Raw genomic sequence first — 9689 nt, forward strand, 5'->3', positions numbered from 1 at the left:
CTGGCTGCAGTTAGAGAGAAGCCTGAGATCTGATTGCTGGGTCAAGGAGAAGAGGACACTGCTGTTGTTGGACAGAGTGTTTAGGAAAGTCTAGATGGTCTATGGTGTTGTTCAAGGTCTCCACTTCCTTACTGATTTTCTCTCTGGCTGTGTTACCCATTTTGAAGTCTGCTACTATTATCATGTTCTTGTTTATTTTTTTTTCAATTTTATCAAAGTTTGCTTAGGAGTTCTGTGGTCTGGTGCATAAATATTTATAATTGTTACCTTATTGACAAAGTGACGCATTTATCATTATATAATATCCTTCTTTGTCTCTTATAAAAGCTTTTGATTTAAAATCGAATTTGTCCATATTAGCAGAGCCACCCTCCTCTCCTCTTGTAACCATTCTCATGGAATATCTTTTTCCATCCTTCTACTTTCAACCTGTGTGTATCTCTATAACTAAAGTGAGTCTCTTATAGATAGCATAGAGTTTAATTCTGTTTTACTTTTAATTCATTCAGTCAATCTATATTTTCTGATTGGAGAGTAAGTCTAGTCACATTTAAAGTAACTATCACCCTTATTGACTTCTTTTGTGTTTGTGGTTTTTTTGCAGTGACATTCTTTGTTCCTTTCTCATTTCCTTATTGTATATTTTATAGATAATTTCTTTGTCGTTACCATTGCAATTACATAAAACATCTTAAAGTTATAACATTTTATTTCATATTGTCAACTTCAATCACATACAAAAACTCCATTCATTTATAGCTCCACCACTCCCACAGTTTATATTATAGTTACCACAAATTCTATATTAATATATTGTATATCTGTTAGCATAGATTTATATATATATATATATATATATTTGTTTCTCTCATTTAAATTCTTTGGACCAAGGTTACAATGGTACAGGTTACTACATTTATCCATGCATTTACCTTTACTGGAGAACCTTATATTTGTGTATGGTTCCATGTTTTTGTTTATCATCCTTTCATTTTATTTTATTTTATTTTATTTTATTTTATTTTATTTTATTTTATTTTTTAAAAGATTTTATTTATTTGTCAGAGATAGAGGAAGAGACAGCGAGCAAGCACAGGCAGACAGAGAGGCAGGCAGAGGCAGAGGGAGAAGCAGGCTCCCTGCCGAGCAAGGAGCCTGATGTGGGACTCGATCCCAGGACCCTGGGATCATGACCCAAGCCGAAGGCAGCTGCTTAACCAACTGAGCCACCCAGGCATCCTAACCATCCTTTCATTTTAATTTGTTGGACCACATCAGCATTTCTTTAGAGCAGGTCTAATGGTGATGAGCTCCCTCAGCTTTTCTTTATCTGAGAAAGACTTAATTTTTCCCTTACTTTTAAGAGACAGCTTGCTACATACAATATTCTTGGTTGACAGTTATTTTTTCTTTTTCAACACTTTGAATATATTAACCCTCTCTTTTTGCTTGCAAAGTTTCTACCAAGAAATCCTCTGATAATCTTAGGGGCTCCCTTGCATATATAAACTTATTCTGAGTACTAATAATTGATTAATTAATTGTGTTTAATTAATAAATTGATTCTGATGAATCAGATCAGTAATCCTACTGTGTTGGAGGAATAAGTAATAGGAGGCTAGGAGTGATGCACTGGAAGTCTTTTGCTTTTATGGATAGAGGCAGAAGATAGGTCAGACATATTTCCTTCTTCCTTTAGGTTTGTTTATTTTAAATGGGATTAGTGTTTTTATTTCTTACTTTTTAAGGACCATAATTGCTTGGTTTATTGAGGGCCAATTAACTCATGTGCAAAGGAAGCTTTAAAGGTATTTAAGCAAGCAAGAAATTCTCTGCTAGTTAATTAGGTCATTATATTTGCAGGTTTACATTTAATCTATATGGCCACCAAATGGAAGTGTAGGTGAGGAAGTTTAACTTTTACAGATATTTAAATTCCTGAAATTTATACTGAGTCTATACAGAATTTATAGCTATAGCCTTCTTCTCAAGACCATCAATACCTTCCAATTTCATCACTCTTTGTATTAATCAATCCAGGCAGAGTTTTAAATGGTAACTTGATTAGAAATTGAGAGCCTATCAATTCTAATATATTGTCTAGATATAAAAGAGTTGAAAGTTTTTCTTTCAGCTTATGGATTACAAATATGGACTCAAGCTAACAGGCTTTTTGATATGCATCACTCTGTTTGAAATAATTAATAAAGTCATTTCCTCATTGATGATGTGCCAACAGTATGACCACATGGGGTATCTATTGTCTTACATTATTTAACCATAAACAAGATATTTGCTTATGATTATAGATGCTGTTGAATTTATAAATCCCTTAGCAACGGCCTTGGAAGTCAATTGCTTTTATAAAGCTGTGGAAACATATTAACCAACAATGAATTTATAGCAATTAGAAATATATTGTGTCCCCATCCCACCCCCAACTTCTAAGATCACGTTGGTTCTGCCCAAGATCTAGCTCCAGAAAATTTCATGTTTAATTTTTAGTCATATTTTGGCAAAACAGAGACACCCACATGGTTGCCAAGTTGGGGCAGATGGAAAAGTTGACCTGATGGCATTGCAGCTTGAATATCCTCATTTCCAAGTGTTTTGTTAATCTTCCCCATGTCCCTACCCACTCACTCTCTGCATACAAAGTCACACCCGAATGTGTGTCCCTCTTCATGAAGGAGCCTCAAATTGGTAAGAATGCAATCTCCATATGTTAGTGGGACTTTGTTGTTAAATGCCCTCATATAAATACCAGGAATTAATTATGTGAAACAGACAAAAAAAGGATAATTCATTCAATTCATATGGTCTGACAGAGATAAAGAAACAGAGATAAACTAAAACACATTTTAGTAGACTCTTTACCTTTTCATTGACAGTGTCCTTTGATAGATATGACTCAAACACCTATAAAGCTTGAACACTCAATTTTGTTTCTGGTATGAAAACTTGTTTGGGACTTTAAATGAATTTTAATAACACTGAAATAAAAGAAAAATATTTCAGCTGAGTATGTTATTAAATCACATAAATATATCTGTAGAATTTTGCCCAAGTTATTTAGAAAATGAATCAAATAATACATATTACTGTTTTTAGTAAAACTCTCAGAAATATAATTTTCCAATAGTAAAAATTTCCTTCCCTCTAAAATTTTGGAAAGTTTTTAAAAAGTGATTATTCGCAGGCAAACTTTAAAGAAACAGCTTTAAAAATCCATTTTCACTAGATAACTCCCCAGAGACTGTATGGACTTTAGAGAGTTTTTGAGTGCTTGTCTTCGAAATGTGTGTGTTTGCAGTAGTGATGAATTTAAAAGTTAACACAAGTTTGTAATCTTATGCTAAGTTGATTTTATAAAATTTATTTTTAATTTTTCCTGTTAAAAGCCATGCCTTTACTTTTCCTTTTCTTTTTCATGTCCATTATTACTAAAAACACTAAACCAGTGATTGTCAGAATTCATTCCCTTCTTGTCATCAAAGCTTTAAACTTTTATCTAAAACTAGCACCACTTCAGATTCTTTTGTAGTAGGTAAGCAAAATATTTAACAGAAAACAAACTTTTTTTTAGGAACAGTCTTATTCAATCTTAGGAATATCTATCTATCTATCTATCTATCTATCTATATGGTAGAATAAAGGTATCTTGGATTCTAATACCTAGGATCTACCAAAATATTTGTTTTCCATCATTCCTTCAATAGAATGCTCAGCCTTCAATGGGTACCACAATACACCTAGCACACAAGTGACATTTTAAAGATTTATTTATTTATTTTAGAGAAAGAAAGAAAGCATGTGCATACACTAGTGGGGCAGGGGCAAAGGGAGAGAATCTTCAAGTACATTCTCCACGGAGCATAGAGCCTGATGCGGGGATCAATCCCATGACTCATGAGATCATGGCCTGAGCTGAAATCGAGTTGGTCACTCAATGACTGAGCCAACCAAGAGACCTCCCTCCCTCCTTTTTTTAAAGACTTATTTATTTGAGAGAGAGAAAGGTGAGATTTTAATAACATTCATAGGCTATCGTAAATATTCCCTTTTGACAGTATCTTTGTTCTTGCCTTTATTTGTCTCTTCATCTTGAGTTAGTTTAAGATCAATTAAAATAATATACACAGAAATATACTTGGGGATGAAGAGTATGAGATAATATGTAAGATGGAGAGCTGTGCTAAATCTGGCTTTAGCACGAGAGACTGTCCAATGTCCATACCAGTGGAATATGGGAAGTCGTGCAGTACTATGCATTTTTGTTTTCACTCATCAGGAAAAAGTTATGGTAGAGAGAATGTAAGTGAGAGACTCTAACTTCAATTTATAAAGTGGTGAATGAGATCAAAGAAAGGATTTTTAAATATTTAAAATTTTCAAAGTATATCTCTTTACCTACACAGATCTGAATATAAAATTTATATATCCTGTGGTTCTTACTGAAAATATGGTCATCATAGAAAACTTTGTCAGTCCATGAATTTTTCCACAACCAGACAAGATAATTTACTCTTCTTTATCTTTCTTCATGATGTTAACCTCCACCTATGATATCTTAGACTTCCTTTCACCCATTTAAATGCTGAATGCAAGGGCACCTGGGTGGCTCCGTGGGTTAAAGCCTCTGCCTTCGGCTCAGGTCATGATCCCAGGGTCCTGGGATCGAGCCCCGCCTTGGGCTCTCTGCTCAGCAGGGAGCCTGCTTCCTCCTCTCTCTCTGCCTGCCTCTTTGCCTACTAGTGATCTCTGTATGTCAAATAAATAAATAAAATCTTTAAAAAAATAAAAATAAATGAATGCTGAATGCAGGTTTTCCTTTTTCAGCTTCACTGACTACTCCCTTCTCCATTACATTTTTTCTCCCATTTCCCAGTTAACACTTATCTCTGCTGTACCACTGTTAAGAGTTTAAGGGTAGAATATCATGCATATATATAGTTCAGTTAAATACAGTTTCATTTCCTTGTTTTAGAGTCTGTGCATTAAGTTTTTGACTGTCATACAGTACTAGCAGTTACTGCAGGAAGCACAAACTTGACTCTCACTATATGAACACATTTAGAAATATACTGTGATTTCTTTTCCTTAATTTGAACTAGAATTCAAGATATATTTACTCTGCCATAGATGATATAAGAGAGATTCTTAAAATGATGGAGAAATTTTCTCTTGGGAAGACAACTCTGTTTTTGAGGAAAACATCCTATAACCATTTTTGGTTGTGAGACACTAGCATTCCCTGTTTTTCCCCTCCCCAAGACACTTTAGATAGGAGAAAATGAAAACTTAAAATGTTATGCATGATTAATTATAGATATACTCAATCAGCTCAAGGAAGAGGGATTTGTAAGCTCAAGGACCACAAGTAGAAAACAGGATGGAGAAAAGTCTTTCGAAATAAGCTTGAAGGTACTCCTATTTGTATGCTAGAAATGGGTTATTTCTTAGTCTGGGTTCTTGAAACTGGCACATTTCTGACTAAAACCCAGAAACACAATCACACAACCATGTTTTCTTCATGGTGCGTGCTGTAGGGGACAACCAGCATAGAATCATCTATGAACCCAACAGTGCACTGAAATGAGAGAAAATTATTCACATAAGCTTTACTTTCCTAAGAAAACTAAAATCCTTTGGTCTGTCTGAAAAGATAGACTGCATGGGCAGAAGATTAAGAGGCATAAAAACATTCAATCAGTGAGTTCATTTCCCCTAACTTTTAGCTAATATTTTGATGTTATAGAGACAGATGTTCACTAACAATGTGCTCGATAATTTTCTCTCTTCAATAGGTGTGTATTTTGGGCAAGACTTTTGAAGTTTGTTTGTTTATTTATCCATTTAGTTTTAAGATTTTATTTATTTATTTGACAGGCAGAGATCACAAGTAGGCAGAGAGGCAGGCAGAGAGAGAGGAAAGAAAGCAGGCTCCCCGCCGAGAAGAGAGCCTGATGTGGGGCTCGATCCCAGGACCCTGGGATCATGACCTGAGCTGAAGGCAGAAGCTTTAACCCACTGAGCCACCCGGGCACCCCTTGAAGTTTATTTTTAAGTAATTTATGTATGTCTTGCCTATGTCCAAAAAAGTATTTGAAGTGACTTTCTCAAGATGGCTTTTTCTTTTTTGGGGAAGTTTTAAGATTTTATTTATTTGTTTATTTATTTAAGAGAGAGAGAAAGAGCAAGCAAGAGAGTGTGTGGGTGGGGAGGAGCAAAGGGAAAAGAGAAAGAGAATCCCAAGCAGACTCTATGCGAGGAATGGAGCTAAAGGCAGGGCTTGATCCCACAACGCCAAGATCATGACCTGAGCCAAAATGAAGAACCAGATTCTCCATAGAATGATCCACCCAGGAGACTCTCAAGATGGCTTTTTCTATCCATCACAGTTCATCATGATCTTACAGAACCCACAGAATCAAGTAAGTTTATAGGTGGCTCCATTTCTTTTGAAGGGCTTTGCTCCCCAGGGATGTAGTATATGTCAAATGTTCTGGTTAGTAAGCTAAGAAAATAATTTTGCTCATAAATGAACTAATATTTGTTGAGGAATATATATATATTTATATAAATATATGCTTATATTTATATAAATTTATTTATATATTTATATAAATAAATAAATATATATATTTTACATTTTACTAAGTATTCTATTGTACACTAAAAATGGATCACAAAAGAATAAAAGATGTTGTCTTGATCCTATTGTAAATTCTTGGCAGGACATACACAAATAAGCAGAGAACAAATTCCTGCCCTTGAGGACAATACATTCTCAGGCAAGACAGATGTGGAAAATGATCAAAGAGCAACATGAGACACTACCAAGCAATTGTTTCTCAGATTTTAATGTGCTCAGACTCACCCTGGAATCTTGTTAAAATGCTGAGTCATGCTGAGGAGCTCTGGGATGGCATCTACACATCCACGTGCCTAGCAAGTTCTCAGTGGTCCTGGCTGCTACTGACTCCTACACCGTAGTCTGAGTAGCAAAGAGAGAGCAAGCTCCCCAGTAGGCTCACCCACAAGCCATGGGACTAGTTTCTTCATCTCCCTGGATTTCATCGATCATACGTGGAAGTGTGATAAATAAAATAAACCCTTCTCTAGTGGTCCTTGCAGCTCTAATACTTTGATCCTCTTTGGTTTATATTCATGTATTTTCTCCTTTCTCCTTCAAGACTTTTTGTTTCTCATTCAAAATGTATTTAAATCAATTCTAACTGGGTTCTTTTAAATAGCAGAAGAGGCAGAAGAGATGATAATCCATCTTGCTTTCTAAATTAATGGCTCCTCTGCTTCCTCAATGTATACTACCATTTAAGTAATTATTAGGTGATTTTATACACTTCTTCCCTTCAAATAATTCATGTATTTTGTACAAATTGTCTCTTGATATTTCTATTTTTATATTTTCATTGTCTCCAATCCATCTTCTTCTCTACAATAAGAATATAAAAGTTTGAACTTTTTTGCCCACCACATAGATTTCTAATATTCTTTTCTAAACAGGAACTGGTATTCCACAAGGTGTGTAAAAAATGCAGTTTTGAACTCAAAGATAAAGGTTTTTAATCTAATATTGTTCGTGTCAAGAGAACTTGTGTTGAAAAATTCTTGGCCATAGAGGTTAAAAAGTCACTTAAAAACAACATAAAAAAAAATGGGGCACCTGGATGGTTCAGTCCTTAAGCGTCCACCTTTGGCTCAGGTCATGATCCCAGGGTCCTGGGATCAAGCCCCAAAATGGGCTCTCTGCTTGGCGAGAAGCCTGCTTCTCCCTCTCCCACTCCCCCTGCTTGTGTTCCCTCTCTCGTTTTGTCTCTCTCTGTCAAATAAATAAATAAAATCTTTAAATAAATAAATAAAAATAAAAAATAAAAATAAGAATTAAAAAATAATAATAATAAAAGAAATACATAATTTAAGAAGCTCATGAATATTTTCCTTCAGCGACCTCTCTCATTTACAGTTGCCTCTCAGGTACTTCCTATCTGCTATCGATAAGCAGCTGTGGTCTACAAGGCATTGAGAATATACTGAGAGAGGAAAGCACTGCGATCCCTGTTTTGCACACCAATTAAGAGTTGCAAGTGTTTTAACAAAGTTCAGTTATAATTGTGAAATCTATTTATATAAATAAAACAACCAGGGTTGGAAATTTTTAGATTGCCTAATAAAAAGATAAGGACTTTTTGTTTTGTTTTGTTTTAAAGAAGTCTTGATCTTCCTAAAATAGTAAAAAGTCTTTCATTTAAGACTTTTAAAATTCTTTTGTTTTTCCATTTAAATCTATACAGAGAGAGAAAAAAAATATTTATGATTTTCAAGAGTCATCTTTCTATGGGCATCACAAAAATGAGTGTTCCTTGAATTTACCACCACCAAAACTATTGTACATATCTTTCTCAAAATATCTGTAGAAAGTAGTACTCTTTAAAATAAAAATATTATCTACATATAGAAATCTAAATAAATGGTACTGGTTGCTGGCTTACTGGAAGAGACTAAGTGGCTATCAGTTACAAGACCTAACATAGTATGAACACTTCCTCTAGGTCTAGACTTTAATATTTAAATCAGACACCTAAATATCAGTAATAATGGCAGATTTGCCTTTCTAGAGCAGAGGTCTGTTTTCAAAGCTTATAAGACCCCAAGAATATAACTGTCCAAAAGAATGAAGGATGTGCTCAGGCATAACTAGTATACTTTCTCTCTCACAAAAGCCATTTGGAACAAATCTTGTTATGGTCTGAGAATCAAGGGGAATTCAGGAGTTATTAAATATTTACTATCTTTCAAATTGTACCTTGATGGATCTATCACCATTGTATTAAGGAAGGGCCAACAAAACTAACAGAAACTACTGAGAATTGATTAGGTATAATCTAATGCATAATTTCCACAGGTAGTGGAAAAAGAATGATTAACAAGGAGACAGTTTCTACAGTAGGAGGTCCTTACCTTCCCCAGGCTAAAGACAGGCAAAAGGAGAACGCAGAGGTAGGGACCCTACTGGGACCCACTGGCCCCAAACTGGAATCACAGTGAGTCTATCCAGCGGGGAAGCTGGTGCTTTGGAAGAGCTACCACTGGCTGAGAGAACACCCCGGGCAGAAAGGGAAGAGGAGAGGTACCCCGAGTTCTCCCTTCCTCTCAGCAGATGGTTCTCCTCGCCGCGCTTACTGGCTGAACCCACCCCCCAAGTCAGCTTTGAATGGATTCTCATGCCATTTTTTTCATAACCTTTTTGGAGGATATTTACTTTCTCTCTCTTCTTTTGGTGGTTTCTCTAGAAACTTGAACCGCATGCTTTATTTATCAAATTCTAAAATTAATGTTTACTGTTTTCCAAACAGTGATTAGCGTTGGTGGTATAGTGGTGAGCATAGCTGCCTTCCAAACAGTGATTATATTCACTACTTTAGGTTTTCAGGTGTTTTTTTTAATTTTTTTTAAAGATTTTATTTATTTATTTGACAGGCAGAGAGACAGGCAGAGAGGGAGGGGGAAGCAGGCTCCCTGCTGAGCAGAGAGCCCGATGCGGGGCTCGATCCCAGGACCCTGGGATTGTAACCTGAGCCGAAGGCAGAGGCTTTAACCCACTGAGCCACCCAGGCGCCCCTCAGGTTATTATTTTTAAGTAATTTAAGATATTTTTAACCTCACAC

Source organism: Mustela nivalis (genome assembly GCF_964662115.1).
Source record: "Mustela nivalis genome assembly, chromosome: 20".
In the NCBI taxonomy this organism is placed as follows: domain Eukaryota; kingdom Metazoa; phylum Chordata; class Mammalia; order Carnivora; family Mustelidae; genus Mustela; species Mustela nivalis.